This window comes from Quercus lobata, chromosome 5 (assembly GCF_001633185.2).
Source record: "Quercus lobata isolate SW786 chromosome 5, ValleyOak3.0 Primary Assembly, whole genome shotgun sequence".
NCBI lineage: Eukaryota > Viridiplantae > Streptophyta > Magnoliopsida > Fagales > Fagaceae > Quercus > Quercus lobata.
This window is the reverse complement of record NC_044908.1, coordinates 60,189,588-60,208,001: the sequence shown is the minus strand read 5'-3', so window position 1 is coordinate 60,208,001 and position 18,414 is coordinate 60,189,588. Positions and strand designations below refer to the sequence as shown.

Here is an 18,414-nt window from a genome sequence, read left to right as displayed (position 1 = left end):
TATTGTTTGAGTTATGTGCTTTGTGTAAGCTAAGATAGCTTTGATCTGTGTTACCTAAGAATAGAATTCTGATCTATTTTTTTTTTCAATTTATTTATAAATGTGCAGGACTAGAAGGGAACTCCTTACAACTTTGAAATAACAGGGCATGCACTTATTCAATCTACATTGTGCCACTGTGTAAATTGTTTGTTCAATCACTGAAGGAAGCTAGAAGCTTGAATGGTTTATTTACCATCTGAGCTATGCGGTTAGCATAAGCTATGAAAGATTTCATCTACGCTTTCTGTTTCCTTTATTTATGAATTTCTTTACTCTAGTTAATTGGTTTTTAATTTATTTTTTTATCTTTACAGTTTTACACTTTCACTTAACATAGAGTAGCTTTTGAGATATATTATCTACAAGGTGGAAGTTTGATAATTGATGTAATAGTGCTTATGTGTTTTTTCATCTCAGTTGTCAGAGTTATTTCAATATTTTGCATTGTGATGCTGATTTTGTTTGTCAGAACAGATTTTGGTGGAGCCTTCTGGTTGTAGTTGATTGGTGGGATGCTGTTGGCTGTACACAGAGTGCAGCAGAGGATGGGATTGGTAAGAATATTTTTGCCACTGTTTGGTGTGACTGATAGATAATAGTGATGCGGGAGGTGAAAGAGAATTATTATTTAATATTATTTATGTTTGCAAGTCAATTGTATTTTTATGTTTTAGGTCCTAGTAGTTTATTGGGCTTTTAGTATTTTAATTTAGAAATAAGATTATTTTTGTAATAAGGCAATTAGGGTTTCCTAGCCAGCAAGGGTATTTTTGTAATAAGGCAATTAGGGTTTCCTAGCCAATTAGAACTAGGGTTTAGTAATCCTTTATAAGCAACCTATTGTACTCCTTGAGGAGATAGTTGATATTTTGATGAATGAAAACAATGGCCGTTTGGTCTTTCTTTGGTCTGGTGCTGACTCCAGGTCTACCCTAGGTGCTGACTCTTAGTGGTTTCCCCGCTTGGTGCTGACTCCAAGCAAGGCTTAGGTGCTGACTCCTAGGTCATATCTTTTATTTTTCCGTTATTTCAATTTTGTTCTGGTTGTCCTGCATCAAATAGTGTAAAACAAATTAGAAGATAAATATTATGAAATGATATATTATCTTCATTTATGCATCTTCCACAAGAGCATTTGTATGAAATGATGACAAAACCAACTTGTTTATGACATTTCCTCTTTCTTTCTTTCGATTTCTCTGAACAGTGTCATTGCAGTCTTGGATGTGGATTTTCATTCTCTTCCACACAGCACAGGCAACAGTATGGTCTTGTACGTTACTCTGGTCATCTTAAATTGTCAAGAATCTTTCTTTGGATATCATTAGCGTTATTTAGCTTTTACAGATTTTTGTTGTTGTCAATTTGCTACTTGCCATTATGAAAACTGTATTGCTATATACAAAGCATGTAATTGGCATTAAAAGACATAAGACAAATATTCAAACAACACACATCATCAAATGCATGGTCATACCAATGCATGACTCACCTTTAGTCTTTCAACAACTAAGCATCTATGGTATCATGTATGGACATGTGAATGCATGTTTATGGCATCAAAAGAGAAAAAACCCTAATCTAAGAAATTAAAAGCAAACAAGAAAGTAAAACATATGAAACAGGAACTCAGATATAGATATGTATGTAAAAAGGACTTAAATTGAGGCAAAACAAATAAACGACACAAAACAAAAACCTGAGTTAGGGTTTCTGGGCAAACGGCCTGCGTATGCAGACAGAGGCTTGCGTGCGCAGGCCAAATCCCATGTATGCAGGATTTGACCTGCGTACGCATGCTTGTGGCATACATGCGCAGGGTTGTTCAAAACCCTAACCCAGAAACAAACCTAACAGAAAAACAGAGGAGAAGCAAAGCAAGATAGAAAACGTAAATCTAGCAACCTAGCATGCTTGAAACATGAAGGAAACTATAAAACTAACATAGTCAAACATATAAACATAAAACAAGGCAAAGAAAACAAGATTAAAACTGAAAAGAAAGATAGAAAAGAAAAAGGAAGCAAGAATGAATACCTTAAAGCAAAAAGCTCTTACGCTTGATTTTTTACCGTTCTCCTCAGTCAAATCTATCACAGTCAATAAACACGTGATTAGAAACTTTAAACTCAAAGGATTGGGGTCAGAAAAGGTCCCAATCAGATAAAAACAACTTGAGGGTGTTTTGTAAAAAATTGCCTTTTGATTCACTATTTTCTAGCGAATCTTAGGTTTTCCCTTAGGATTTTCTTTGTGTTTTTGAAAATGTACCATGTAAGGCTTTATATAATGGAAAAAAGGGGTTTGGAACGGCTCTTAAACAATGTGGGATTCATTCCAAACCTCAGCCATTATTGCAAAAAACTTGCATTTTTTATGTTTTTGAAACCCTAGCATGCTTTGACTCACGTACGTAGGCTACTACCCACGTACATGGGCCAAGGGCTACTTTAGTCATTTATTTCCAAAAATAGATTTTTGCTCATTTAAAAAATTATATTTTCCATTTTAACACTCCTCAAGTTAATTTGATATCTGATTGGGCTCTAAACTGGTCTTGGACCTTATAGTTTAGGCATCATTGAAGAACAGGGGCTCGACTCGTAAGGGGTACAAAATGTGATGTCTACAGCTACCTAGTTTTTGCAATGGTCTAAGAATCATATATATAGCGTCATTTTGAGGAATGACCTTTTTTTATCTCACTACTAGAGATATGAGTTTAGAGTTTGGGTACGGTCTTGGGAAGGTGTTAGGCACCCAAAACCACCCAACCCTAGGGGTTGGCTTACTCTTATTATGTCTTATGTCTTAACCCTATTAAAGGTGTTGAGAAATTTAGACCCTGGTTGATAGAATTAACAAGTTTTAAACCCAAGTTGTTAATTAGACTTATTATGAATAAACCTTGGTATAACAAACAAACATCAATATCATGCACATGAGAATAGTAAAAAAGACAAGATATGATGACCTAGGAAAACCAATGAAACAAACTAGTTTCATAGTAAAAAACCTGGGGGGAAACCTTCCCGAAAAACAATTCACTATAGTAAAGAGAAGTTTCATCAGATCTAGTACAAAACCTTTGTCGCTAGACTCTACAATTCCCGTAGATGAACTTACAGTAAGAACCTTCTACCGCTTTAGAACCTCTGAACTCTTCAATATATGAATGCCATTCTTTTGCACGAATCCCAATACGTGACTAACTCCAACAACTTGAAGATATTGTTGGCTGCAAAGTTCTTCATTTCATCAACTATGAAAATCAAGAAGTATTTGATTACAAAACCCTAAGGCGCAAAAGATGCAGTAACTTCTTGCAGAGAGAATAAGGCACTAGGTCACTTTTTGCATATGTTCTTCACGTATAATGACCTTCAAAATAAGCCTTATATATGTCTAGGGTTGTGAGAAAAGAAACCCTACACATACATGTCAGTTAGGACCAAAAATCAGATCTAGAAATTCTGATTTCGTAGATCTCAACAGATTCAGCTTCTGTTGAGCTTCGTTCTTAAATCTCGATATTTACTGTTTCTGTTAAGTTTTAATTAACAGCTTTTCTTCATTTGTTTCTTGATCCAATTTTCATGGTTTTAATACTTGACTTAAACTCTTATTTCTTGAAGTACTAAACCCATCCTAGATCTACTCAATTACAAGTAAAGTACATTTTGTCAAAAGATTAACTAACTACATAAAATATGTCCTTCACAAAAGGCATACTCAATATTGCATTCCAACTCACTCACACACCAGCATACATCTAAGCATACAACATGGCATCAATCATCACAAAACCTAATCATACATCTATCATGGCAATCAACCAAAACCTAGCATTCATCTAGCATACATGGCATATTGTATCCTAACATATATCTATCATGACATCTCATCACATCATAAACCCTAACATGCTCCTATCTCAATCATGTTATACATCCAAGGCATTAAACAAATCATGGCAGAAACACAAGCATGAGAAGATCTAGATAACATGTGATTGCATTTACACATTGAAAACAACTCATCCAAACAAACATGCTCATACTCATTATCCAAGCAAGATCATATTAAAAATTGCATGTTCATGTAAATGCGTGACTTACCTTCCTTACCTTGCTGCACCTTAGCACCTATTGCATCAATGCATGAACATGTGAATGCGTGTTTATGACATCAAAGTAAGAAAATAAAGATAAATCCTAATTTAAACATTTGAAAGGAAAATAAACAATCAAAAAATGAAATAGAGACTTATATATATGAAATAGGATCAAAACAGGAGCATATTTATGCAAGGAAATTAGAAACAGAATTAGAAAAACTAGGGTTAGGGTTTCTAAGCAGGATCATGCGTATGCATGAACAAGCCTGTGTATGCATAATCCAGCTTGCGTACGCATGCAGGATTATGAACATGTGGGTTCGGCCACAGAAACCCTAGCCAAGAACACAACAACATAGAAAGCAGAGAAGTACTTCGAAACAATAAATCTAACAACCTAACATGCTTTAAAACATAAAACTACCTAAACCTAAGCTATATAAACATGTAAACCATATAACAAGCAAAGAAGCAAGATTAAAACATAAATAAAAGCAAGAAATAAAAGAAAAGCTCAGAACTTAATACCTCAAAACAAAAGCTCTTCAAGCTTAATTTTTGACCGTTCCCCTCAGTCAAATCTATTCACAATCAATAAAAAACTTATTAGTAATCTTAAACTCGAAGATCAAGGCTAGAAAATGCCCCAATCAAAAGAAAATTGACTTGAGGATGTTTTGTGAAAAACTCTTTCTTTGATTCACTATTTCTAGTGAATCTTAGTGTTTTCCCTTAAGATTTCTGTGTGTTTTGAAAAGGCACCATACATGGCTATTTATATTGTGAAAATGGGGGTTTGTGTTAAGGACATATTTTATATAATTGGTTAATCCTTTGACAAAAAGCACTTTACTTGTAATCAGGTAGATCTAGGATGGGTTTAAGACTTCAAGAAACATATTGTTCAAGTGTTAAAGCCATGAAGATCTGACCAAGAAACAAGTGAAGAAGAGCTGTTCATTTAAGCTCGACAGTAATCTCGACAGAAAGACTTCTATCAAGATTTAAAGTCGAATCTCGACAGAAGCTTGACACAAGCTGTTTCTGTCGAGATCTACGAAATCAAAATTTCTAGATCTGAGTTTTGGTCCTAGCTGGCATGTATGTGTAGGGTTTCTTTTCTCACAACCCTAGATATATATAAGACTTATTTTAAAGGCCGTTATACATGGGAGAACACACGCAGAAAGTGACCTAGTGCCTTATTCTATCTGCAAGAAGTTACTGCGTCTTTTGTGTCTTAGGATTTTGTAACCAAGTACTTCTTAGTCTTCATTATTGATGAAGTGAAGAACTTTGCAGCCAACATCTTCTTCAAGTTGCTGGGAGTTAGTCACGTACTGGGATTCGTGCATCATTAGCAGCGTTCGTATACTAGAGAGTTCAAAGGCTCTGAAGCGGTAGAAGATTTCTGCTGTAAGTTCATCTACTGGGATTGTAGAGTCTAGGGATAAAAGTTTTGTATTAGATCTGAAACTTTTCTTTACTATAGTGAATTGCTTTTCGGGAAGGTTTCCCCCTAGGTTTTTTACTGTGAAACTAGTTTGTTTCATTGGTTTTCCAGGTCATCATATCTTGTCTTATTTACTATTCCACTGTGCATGATATTGATATGATATTGATATTTGTTTGTTTTAACAAGACTTATTCATAATAAATTTAATTAACAACTTGGGTTTAAAACTTGTTAATTCTATCAACCGGGGTCTAAATTTCCCAATAGTTTGGAATTGCTTCCAGACGATGTGGGATTCGTTCCAAATCTCAGCATTAACGTAGAAAACTTGCCTTTTTTTTTTTTTTTTTAATGTTTCTAGAACCCTACATGCGCGCGTAGGCCGAGGGCTTCCTTGGCTTTACTTTTCCAAAAAATACATTTATTTTCTCATTAAAAGTTATATTTTCTATTTTAATATTTCTCAAGTCAAATTAACATTTGATTGGGTCTTAAACCAACCTTAGGTCTTAGAATTTCAGCATTATTGGGGAATGGGGGCACGAGTCGTAAGGGGTACAAAATGCGGTGTTTGCATCTCCGAACATGCGTTATGGGATGCCTAACACCTTCCTCACACATATCTAGACTTCCAAACTCAAGAATCATGATATTTTGCTATCCGCATTAAATTAGGAAAAACGACCATTTTTCTTATCCTAAGACTGGTAATAAAATCGAATAGAGTCAGGCGACCAATCACATCTTAGAAAAACCCAATGATTGGTGATGACTTCACTTACCTTTAATAAATAATAGGTTAAAATCAACTCATTCTAATCACTTGCATTGTCGCAATGGGTGGTCGACCACGGTGAGGCATTGACAACTACCTTCTTCAAATTTAAAAACGTCACATTTTAATGCATAATGCTTGGAACGAAGAGAGGGAAAGACGTTGAGTGCGCCCCTCCTACCCTTTCATAGTCACCGACAACCTTGTTTTCAATGCCACACAATGAATAACACCTTTGAGTGTCTTAATGTTAACACCCATCCCAATGGTGTCTCAACTAACTATTTCCTCATCATTACAACAAGCACAAAACAAAAACTTGTGATCCTAACTTTCATTTGCAATTCTCACAAGAACACGATACAGGGGGCTGACAGCCCACATAGTGGCTATGCCTTATCTCTACATTATATTGGCAAGTGATATCTTCGCTTCATTCCATCTCAAATGCGCTACCCTAAGGCGGCCAGCAATATCACTTAGTGCTCATGATTACGACTTCATCATAAATAGTCTTGGCAAACACAATATCAACAAATTGGCCAACAAGCAAGCAACTCATAAATTGACACATGCTTAATGCAGTCCAATTTACATAAAGATGCAAGGTCGTTCATCATAATCTTCTCATATGGACCCAAGCTGAGCTTTCACTTTGCTTCCTCGAATTGTTAGCCAAGCATATTACTTATTCTATTCCCAACGCCAAGGCTAACTCAATATCAAGTGTGGTAGCACTACGAGCTGATTTCTATGGCTTGCAACTATTGGAATCAATGGGGAGTTGATTTTAATATGAAATTAGGCTTTAATTACAACAAGAACTCAACCTCATGAGTTGGTACCTCACGGTGTGTCTATGACTTCCCAAAGAAAATCCATCCTACAAAATCAAGGACACAAATAATTCAACACATCGCCAACCATATCCAAAGAAGAAGAAAAAGAAAAAGAAAACTCACAAAGTTGGCATCACATTCTCCTTGATCAAGCTTACACAAAGAACGAATTTGAAGCCATCATCTTGGACCACTAGATCTTCCCCCACAAGCTGCTAGACATGGCAAATAGGCGGGTCGGGTCGGGTTTAGGATAGGTCAATCGGGTTTTGGGTCAAAAACGGGTCATTTTTAGCAGGTTAAAAACGAGTTCGGGTCAATTGGGTTGCGGGTCGGGTTAGGTTGACTTGTACTTTTCACATGAATTTTTTCTTATTATTATTATAAAAAAAACAACATGTATTTGCCATTTGGAAATTCATGCAACAAATTACTTGATGTAAAATGCATTACTTTGAATTCATCACTTATATCAAGAATGAACTCAGTTAAACTTATTAATACTTATTCAATAATTTTAAAATTATACAAATCCCAACATTGCTAACTAAAACAAAATAACACAAAGATAAGTACAACAAATACACAAGTTTTATTTTTACACAATATCAATATCCCAAAATATAAAACAAAATTTCAAATGACTTATTGGATAACTCATTTAACAAAGACTAAAAACATATAAGAAATTTACAATCTTGAAAATAAATTTTTTAATCTATTATCACTTGTGATTGGCACTCTATTTCAATTTGAGAATATACATTAAAGTTTGATTGTTTACTTATTTATACATGATCTTTTTTTATAAATATCATATCATTGTTAAGTAACACACACTCTAGAAAATATCATAATTTATTTTGAAAAGCCATTTATTTTGGACATAAATTGTTAAAAAATAGGTCTAACATTCATAATTTATACTAATTTGATACTTTGGCTTCACTATATTTACACTTATGAATGTTTCTCACATATGTCTACAATTTTAAATCTATATTTTTAACTCTACTATAATCAGATCATCTTGACATGTACTTTGCTATTTGATATCTAAAAATCTTTACTCATTACAAAATGCTCAACCATTCATCTTTCAATTCATTTGCATGCAGTTCTGTAAATGTCTCAATTGTTTCCTTAAAACTCACAACAAACAATTAAACCAATATTATCTTAATTATATTTTTTTTACCCAAATTTAAAAAAAAAATGGTTTAGGTCATAGGTTGGGTCAGGTTGACCCGCAAAAAACACGAGTTAGGTCACAGATCAACCTGTTTTTGCTATAGGTTAAAAAAATTGGGTTCGGGTTCGGGTTTGAGTCAGGTCAGGTTAGAAAATTCTTACCCATTTTGCCATGTCTACAAGCTGCATCATCATAAGCAGCGTGCCTATCCCTAAAAAAAATGTAATTTTGATCTTCATGATCAAACATAACAAACTGTTCTTGGGTCCTTCACAAAAACCTGGTTGCTCCTTCACAACATTGATGTCACCATCATCAGGCATTGTCTTTTCCTCTACCACCATAGGATGCCAAGCTTGGTTCACAGTTTCCTCTTGGATTAGTAATTTATCATGGAGACACTAACTATAATTGGAATTCATGATTGAAACTGTCAAAGCCGCATAGGCATCAGCCGCCAAGCACTATATTTGCTTGTTGGGACTTGTACGGTTGGATCTCCTATTCGTAATACACAAATAATATGAACTGATAACCATTTTTATTGTGGTTTACCAGTGATTCACATATAGGGGGACTCCTTCGGTATATATCTTTACAATCTATAGCTTTGTTAGCTCCATCCCTAACCTAATCTATCACTTCCTAGTAAGACCTCACCATCGAAGCCATGTATGCATGGTTGTCAAAATCGCGATCTGGATCGTAGGATCGCAGGATTTTACGATCTCACCTCACCAAAACGTTTAGAATCGCACTAGGATCATATGTAGGGTCATGTAGGATCGTAGGATTGTATGAGATCCTACCGATCCTACCAAAACATCAAAAACTTTTTTTTTTCTATGTTGTGATGGTATGGATTTTTATTTTTATTTTTTTATAAAATTATGTTAACCTAAACAAATGTTTTCTAGTTTTTAGTTCACTTGTAATCAAAATGAAGGAATGCTTCATCATTTCTAAATGAAGAATTTATATTGGCTTTGCTACATTTTAAGTTATAATGTTGTTAAATTTGTTTGATCAATATATTAATTTGTGTTATAATATTACTAAAATGTTTTTCTTATATATAATTTTATTAGTATGCTTGTATTTGTATATTGATTGATTGATTTTTTTTAGCACGCTCTGTAATTGTTGCTAAGCGGTATAACTTGAATAGTTGAGTGTGAAGTTGTATCTTGATCTCTTTTGCAGCTCTAGTATACAAATGTACAATGTCTACATAGATGATGATTAGGATGGTGGTCATAAGAACCCTATAATGAGAATAATTAAATATTCACTTCACCTTAATATTAATCTTGCTTTTGGATTTCATATTTTAGTTAACTAGTTTCCATTTGATAACTTATTTTGGATTTTAAACTTGGAACTTAGAACTTGGAAAATATTTCCATATTGTTGATAAATATTTTGGTGTTTGGTTGCTAATTAAACATTTATTGAACTTTTTAGATACATTGAGTCAAAATGTAAATATATTTGTTTCGTTAGTATAGATGTAGCAATGTATGACATGCAAATTACATCATATAATGCAAATCTTTTTTATTTTTTATTTTTTTATGGATAAATTTACAATTTATGTGATTATTCGACATACAAAGTCATTATCAATGTGTTTTTTTCTTTAAATATGAAAATATGTAGGATCTTACGATTTATGATCCGATCCTACGATCCACGATCTCACCTACCTTTCATGATCCTATGTCAGATCCCGATTTTGACAACCTTGTATGTATGCACGTTTGAATTTTTGTAGTGCGTCATGATAATTAGAGAAGTAAACCTTAATTTGTTCCTTATCCACTAGATCCGTGAGTTTTTTTAAAGAATTTACGGGATTCAATCATACATAGCTTGTACTATGTCAACGATAATTGCAATTGAGAGAAAGGCAAGACGATGTTATTTGTTGTCTTCAGATTTCTTACAGATGTTTGCCCATCTTTTCAAACATTTGCATGAATATTCTAGGGACTCGTAGTCCTCAGATTTCTTGCAAATGTTTTCCCATATTTTCAAACATTTGCATGAATATTGTAGGGACCATGTCACCTATATATAATAGTGATGGTCCCTTTTTTTTAATCAATATTGACAGAAGTCACTACTAATTAAAATATATGATATATAAAAATTAAATCCATCACATATATGTGACAAAAAATGGTATACAAGTGAAAAAGATAAAGAAAATTATAAAAAATAAAAAGAAATAATATTAACACAAAGATGTAACCGAAGATGTATTGAATATAATGCAATAATACCATATTGATTGAGAGAGAGAGATCATTACAAATAAGTATTATTACAAGCAAGTCGTTATAATTAATAAGATATTGTCGGTGTAAGATATTGTCAACATAATCTTTTGTGATCTATAATAAAAATAGGTATGCTAAGGTCCTTATAGTTCAATTACTACCTCTTAGTGTTATTCTTAACCGAAGATGTATTGAATATAATGCAATAATACCATATTGATTGAGAGAGAGAGAGATCATTACAAATAAGTATTAATACAAGCAAGTCGTTATAATTAATAAGATATTGTCAGTGTTAGATATTGTCAACATAATCTTTTGTGATCTATAATAAAAATAGGTATGCTAAGGTCCTTATAGTTCAATTACTACCTCTTAGTGTTATTCTTATCTTAGCATACCTATTTTTATTATAGATCACAAAAGATTATGTTGACAATATCTTACATTGACAATATCTTATTAATTATAACGACTTGCTTGTATTAATACTTATTTGTAATGATCTCTCTCTCTCTCAATCAATATGGTATTATTGCATTATATTCAATACATCTTCGGTTAAGAATAACACTAAGAGGTAGTAATTGAACTATAAGGACCTTAGCATACCTATTTTTATTATAGATCACAAAAGATTATGTTGACAACATCTTACACTGACAATATCTTATTAATTATAACATAAGAAATATCGATTAGCCTCCCCATTTTGAAAGTGAGATCTGATAGTGGTGATTGACGTTTTGGGGAGCTCTCATATTCATCACTACATTCTCCAATTTTCAGAAGTGCAGCCGTAAGTGAAGTTTGAGCTTTATCATAATTTTGAAAACCCGCACCGCCACTTGCACTAAGCATATTCTCGTGTACATCGCCAATATCGCTTTCGCAATTCTGAAGTCGAGTCTTATCCACTGGGTCTGTGAGTGTTTTACGAACATCTGGGATTCGATGAACGGCAACTTCTATTACTTTCAAGTTTAATTCAATAGAAATGAGTTCCAGCGTAGGTAAAGCAGATTAGTACTACGTTCGTCTGAAAGTAAAGATGACAAGCAAAACTCATAGTCCGTGGAATTGTGGCAAATGCTTTCAACAAGGGCTCGATCTGCATTAGAAACTTGGTAGAAAAGAGAGGTGACTAGTAGAGGGATTACCAAGATTGATAGGCAACTAATCGGAGACACCATTTTCTTTTTCTTTTTTCTAATTTCTTTGTCAAGAATGATATTGTTGATTTATGTATCTTTTGGCTTCCTATTTTTAGTATATTAGGTAGGCATGAGATAGAGTTATTTTCCACTAAATATTTTTGAAAAATAGCTCCATTGCATGCCAAGTCAAATAAGAAAAGTTAAAAAATAGTTTGCCTTTGACCCATTATTTTTGGATACTACTAGACACAAGAAAACGCGGAAACTATTTTTACATACTACTTGACACAAGAAAACACGGAAAACTATCAAAATAAACAAAATTAAAATTTCTAGAAAATGAATCATTTACCAAAAAGCATTTTGATGGAAATCAAGATCAATTGATTGAAAACTTGAACTAGAATTGCATTAAAATTAAGAATTAAAACTGGAATTAGAGAGAAACTGGAGAAACAAGTTTCTGTCCAGGTCTGAAATTGAATTATATTCACATCAAAAACTGATTTTACTCTTACATAGCTAGCTTATTTATAATCTTTAACTACTAGGAAATAAAGTAGCTAACAGTTACATAAGTCAAAGCTGTAATTAATGAGGATACATAGCAGATATGAGAAGTCAAAATAAAGGGCTACTAGCAGTCCTAAGAGGTCAGAAAGGTTGGCTGGTTGGTTGTCAGTCCTAATGGTAGAGGAGGGGTATATGGCAGATATGAGAAGTCAAAATAAGGAGCTGTTGGCAGTCCTAAGAGGCCAGAAAGGTTGGCTGGCCGGTTGTCAGTCCTAAGGATAGAGGGTGGCTGCATCACATTTTTTTTTAGAAAACTATCTAGGACAAGTAATAGTGTTATTATCTCCTGATAAGACTTGAAGTTTCTTTGCATCATAGCCAATGTCACAAACATTATTATGTAGTCTTCTTTTAGAGCTTCATAAACAATCCTGGACGAACAGCTGCCACTGGATTTACATGCCCAGATCCGCAGGCAAATTCACCACCCAGACTTTTGGTATCACTCATGGGCAAAGCTGCAGATAAAATTTAACATTTCGGAAATATTAACTTAAAGAAGTAAGAAAGAAAAAAGAGATTATGGAGAGTTTTGTTAGGATTGAAAGATTACTAGTAGCCATAAGGGCAGACTTGATAGCTGAAGGAGACCAATCAGGGTGAAATGTCTTGACATAGGCAGCTGCACCAGAAACATGGGGGCAAGCCATAGAGGTTCCATATTGTATATTGTAGTTAACACGCCTTGGCTCATCAGGGCTAAACGAGGGTGAAGTGATTGGGGAATATGCCGCTAAGATATCCACCCCTGGGGCACTTAAATCTGGCTGCAATACACTTAGCCAAATATGAGCAAAATGCCATAAATAGACTTGTAGGAAAGACTAAGAGTTGTAGTTTACAATCATATACTTCTATAATATCTGGTGTAAAACATATTATGGGATGCAGATGGAAATTAACACTATTTTATTTAGCCCATCATTATTATGGAATTTCTTGATGTTCATATGAAATAAATTGATAATGAAAATCTTCGGTGTTTCTTTTATATATAAACAAAGTGGTGGATACATAAATATTTGTAGAGTATAGGAAAAGTCAAAATCTTCAATGTAGCTATTTATTATTGTTGCATCCCATGTGTTTGGTAAAATTCATTTTAGACATCTTATATTTTTATTCTCATTGCAGGATTGGAGATTCTAGCTTTCCCTTGCATTCAGTTTGGTGGGCAAGAACCTGGATCAAACCCAAAAATCAAGCAATTTGCTTGTACAAGGTTTAAAGCAGAATTCCTGATTTTTTATTAGGTGTGTCGATTTCATTTTTCTTCTCTATATATATAACATAATGAGCAGAGAGCAGTACTCAAATACCATAATTTGTTCACAACAGGTTCATGTCAATGGGCCAAGTATAGCTCCAGTTTACCAGTTCCTGTAATTGAGCGCTGGAGGGTTTTTAGGTGATCTTATAAAGTGGAATTTTGAAAAGTTCTTGGTGGACAAAAATGGTAAAGTTGTTGAAAGATACCAACCAACAACATCACCTTTTCAAATTGAGGTATTGTTTTCCCTTTTTCTTTGCATTCGGTTTAGAAGTTTTGGAAGTTCCCTGTTATTTATATACCGGTTGAAATAAATTATTGGCAATGGTGATGAATTTGTTTAGCCTATTTGAAACATACCAGGACTCGTAACTGTTAAAAAACAAGTGTAATTTCTTTGGAGATATAGCCAAATGACACACTTTCATAATACAAGAAGGAGATATAAAATGGCTTATCAAAAAAAAGAAAAAGAAGAGAGAGATATATAAAATGAAAAATTTTCAAACTAGGTCATGTTTGGAAGTTAACATGAGAGCTACCATCTTTTCTAGATCACCTGCTTGTTGACACTTAGAGCTTTGACAAAGAGTGTTACTAAATTTAAAAACATAACATGTTTCAATTGCATCTAATGATTTCCCAAATTTACTGGCCAATGAAATTTTATTAGTATTCTAGTATATATTAAGGTTTCATATCCCTAATATGATGGTCGGGTGGTTACATTTGCTCTTCACTGCAATCTATTCAAAATATATGATTATTGATGACATTTCACTCCTCCAAGTTGACTTTTAGTAAATGGATGAACCTTTTGGATCTTATATGAATTGTTGATTTGTGTTAGAATTGTTATTTACCAGGTATAAGTTTGGAAGGATTAATAACCTTCAATCCAAAAGTACACATTATTCAGAACTTTATAATTTATGTGGTCAACCAAGACTGAGATTTACGCCACCACAAAACTCTTTAGGTTAGTTTACATTTAATAAGGCCGTTACTCACCATTGATTTATTTTCTTCTTCTTTTTTGTTGGGGTGGGGGAGTTTGTTTTGATGCTAAAGGCAGTTAATTCACTGACATAGTTATCAAAGCAACACCCTCAAGTAGAATCAGTTCTGAAATTGAAACCTTTCGTTCTTTTGTGACATATCAATGATACTATGTGAGATTTTAAGACGCAAAGGCCAACGAATCATTGGTATCATGTGATGGCATGTGTACATAAAGGTCTTTTTTGTGTTTCCGAGACTAAATGGCATGGAAATTTCAGATCAATTGTTTAGTTTTTGATAATGAGTGTGTGTCCTGTCATATGTAAAGAGCATTGGAAGGAATTGTTGTATGCTTCTCTGATTCATTGCATAAATTATTTCAGAAGGATATCCAAAGGCACCTCGCGGCATGAACATGGAGCTGCAAAGGCATGCATGCATTATCTGCTGAATCAAGGGCAAAAGAATGTATGGGAATATGTAGATATCTGGATTAGTCATTCATCTCATAGTTGTATTTTCTCTATGAGTTATTGGTGATATAAATATACTTAACAATTTCCAGAGTTGGTTTCTTCCTTTCATTTCCCAACCCCCAATTTTCTGCCGTGTTATTAGTAAAAATTGCTTTAATTCAAATCTACAGCAAGTGACTCTCTTGGGGTTTGTATAAACTTGCCTTATTTGTGAGGCTGAAAAGTGAAATTAAAAGTAGAATAAAACTTAGTACAATTTCATAGATGTAGTACATTATGAACAAATGATAAACTAACCGCGAGCGTTTGTCCCTAAGAAAGAGTGGTTTTCAACCATCTTCTCTTAGGCTTTAGAATTGTTTTGTCCCTTCTATCTTGAAAGTGTTTTGTCCTCTAGAGGCAACAAGTTTGTCTATTGAGCTTATGAGTTCTTTCTTCGTGGTTTTATTGGGAAACAATAGTTTTTTATTTTTTTCTTTCATGGGAGACTTGACAAAAAACTGGAGCAACCTTTCTCTCAACGAAAGAGAAGGTGTAGGCTTCACCCTTAGAAATCAATTTCGTTCTGCTGAGTTTATTATAGCTGCCAAAGTTTTTGACGAAACATGTCTTAAACATGGATGCGGTGGCTGGAACTTTTAGGCAGCTTTGGCAATCAACCGATGGCTTTAAGATTCGTGGTCTTGAGGACCACATAGTTTTGTTTGTTTTCAGTAATCCTGCTGATGTGAATAAGATTATCCAAAGTGAACCATGGTGTTTTGACAAGCACCTAGTGGTTATGAAGAAGTATGACAATGACGGCCCAATACATGATATCCTTTTTACTCAGGCCACATTCTGGGTTCAAGTTCACGACAACCCTGTCAGGTTTATGACCAAGACTATTGCTGAAAGCATTTGTGATACTAGTGGGCTAGTGTGACAATCCACGAGAGGTGCTGATGAGGAGGGAGGTAGTTTTATGCAGGGTTACTTTGGATGTTCCCTGCCTCTATGCCAAGGTCGTGTGGTGACTTTGGAGAATGCATGGGAACAAGGTTTGGGTTAGTTTCGAGCATGAACGGTTGCCTAAGATTTGTTATTGGCGTGGTTGCCTATACCACGATGATAAGGATTTTACGCAATGGATTCAAAGCTAAGGTACTCTTGTCTCCTAACCAGAGACAATACAGTCAGAGTTTACGTGCGTCCTCGTACAGATCCTATAACAAACTAGTGGTTTTTGTCCCTGGTTATTACGATAAAATTGACAGTTTTTTAAGAAAAGATGGCCAAGAAAGGTGGTGGCTCAATCGTGAAAGCGGAGGATGCTGACCACACTCCCCCGGAGGTGAATCATCCAAATATGGCAATGGATACTCATGATGGAGCCACTAATGAGGAAGAGTTTCTTCCCAATCAGTCTCAGTATCGGGCACTGACCCAATAGCTGGCTGTGATCAAGTTTCCTCCAAGTCCCCTCTTCATACTGAGTCTTTCCTTGCCAAATTCCAACTAATGCTCCCATGTCTAAAGGAGATACATATTTGGGAAAATCCACGGTTTTTTAATCAAATTTTGGAGCGAAAAATTCAAGCCAGTTTGAAGGTGGTGATCTTTTTTGGCTATGTTGCAGGAAATTGATCGTGATCTTCGAAAATTTGATAGTCTAGTGGGCAAGAATGCAGGTGGTGATAATATGGTGGTTGAAAAATTATCCCTTCAATCACGTGACATTCATCTTGATTATGGTGCTGAGTTCTCAGGAATCATCAAGGCAGGTGTAGTCGATCATTTGTCATGTGATAAGGTGTTGCAAATCAGGGGACCTCCTACTAAAGTTTTGGGCCCATTAGATGGAACCCTGGCCTATTCTAAGTTAGTGACTCCCACCATTCCTCACTTAATCCCTTCTGTTACTAAGCCTGGAGATTCACTCCAAGATATTCCGAACTGTCTCTGGTCATCGAGGGAGGTAAAGTCCTAAGTGTTCCACTGAAATACCATCTCTGAAATACCATTGAATGTAGATTGGTGCATCGTTTAAAGAAAGTATAGTGGGTGGCGTTGGAACTTGGAAATTTGGAATCTTAGAAAGAGATAATAAACATGTTTCCTTTTATTTTATTTTTTTAGAATAATACATGTGTGTTTCTGAGTGCTATGGGTAGGAACTTTCCCTTGGTGGCTTAAGCGGTCAAGTAGTCGAGGATATTGCATTCCTTAAAAGAGGGCCATACTTGGCAAAATAAATTAATTTTCTTGATTTCTGTTTTCTCAGTGATGGGAGACCCGGAAGACCCTATAATTCATGACATTTTTTTACTAGAAGAATCAAGTTTCAATTATAGATTATGAAACCAAGTTGGTTATGAGAGCAACCAACACATTCACACATATATGGCTAAGTCCTCTTTATCAATCTTAACTTTGACTTTTTTTTTTTTTTTACAAGATAGAATTTCTACTCTATCATAATCTAAGTGTACGTGTATGTGAAACTCCATTTTAGAGACTTAAACCCCGACTCTTACCCTCACACCCCACAAGCACTTATGGAATGACCACAGCACTAAGAGTGCACAGCGGCCTTAACTTTGACTTGTTGACATAATATGTAACTAAGCTGCTGTAATGTGGTTGGACTTACTAACAACAGCCATGGTTATAATTTAGTGTTTTTGTTTTAAAAAAAATTGAAAATATAGTATTTGCCAAACTAATTTTTTGAGTTATAAAAAAATAAAAAAGTAGGAGAGATTCAAGGGAAAATTATCTTTTGCTCTTGATTATTTTTGCCCTTAACATCAACAGAGAAATCAGTATATAATATCCATTATATTTTTAAAGTTTTTAATTAAAATATTTTTCCTTACCAACGTGTTAGTTGAAAAGTTGTATAGTAAAAAAAACATTATTTTTTGAGTTTTTTTTTTTTTTTTAAATCACCATTTTTAGGTGTGGAAATGTCCAAAATATTTTTTAGTGGATAATGAATTTAGACATCGATCCCTCCCCTTGTTCTTCTCAAAAAAGTAGAAGAATCCTAGGGAGCTCATTCCTTAATGCGAATAGCTCATGAAAACTACAGGAACCTACCATGACGGTTGATGAACTCACCATAATTATGAACTTCCTGAAGGAAATAAATTCACCCACCTACCAAGAATATGCTGATCCCTGTAATGACCTTTTCCTTTTGTAGTCCTTTCTTTTGAGCATATTAGCCATGTAGCGGAGGATTTGTGAGG

General features: G+C 34.4%; 1 long non-coding RNA gene across 1 annotated transcript; it reads left to right on the top strand.

Annotated features, from left to right (window-relative positions):
- The first annotated feature begins 13,567 nt into the window (after positions 1 to 13,567).
- On the top strand, positions 13,568 to 15,107 carry LOC115992824. The gene is made up of 3 exons (XR_004092680.1): positions 13,568 to 13,655; positions 13,772 to 13,939; positions 15,089 to 15,107. It is a non-coding gene; the product is annotated as an uncharacterized LOC115992824 (long non-coding RNA).
- The last annotated feature ends 3,307 nt before the right edge of the window (positions 15,108 to 18,414 follow it).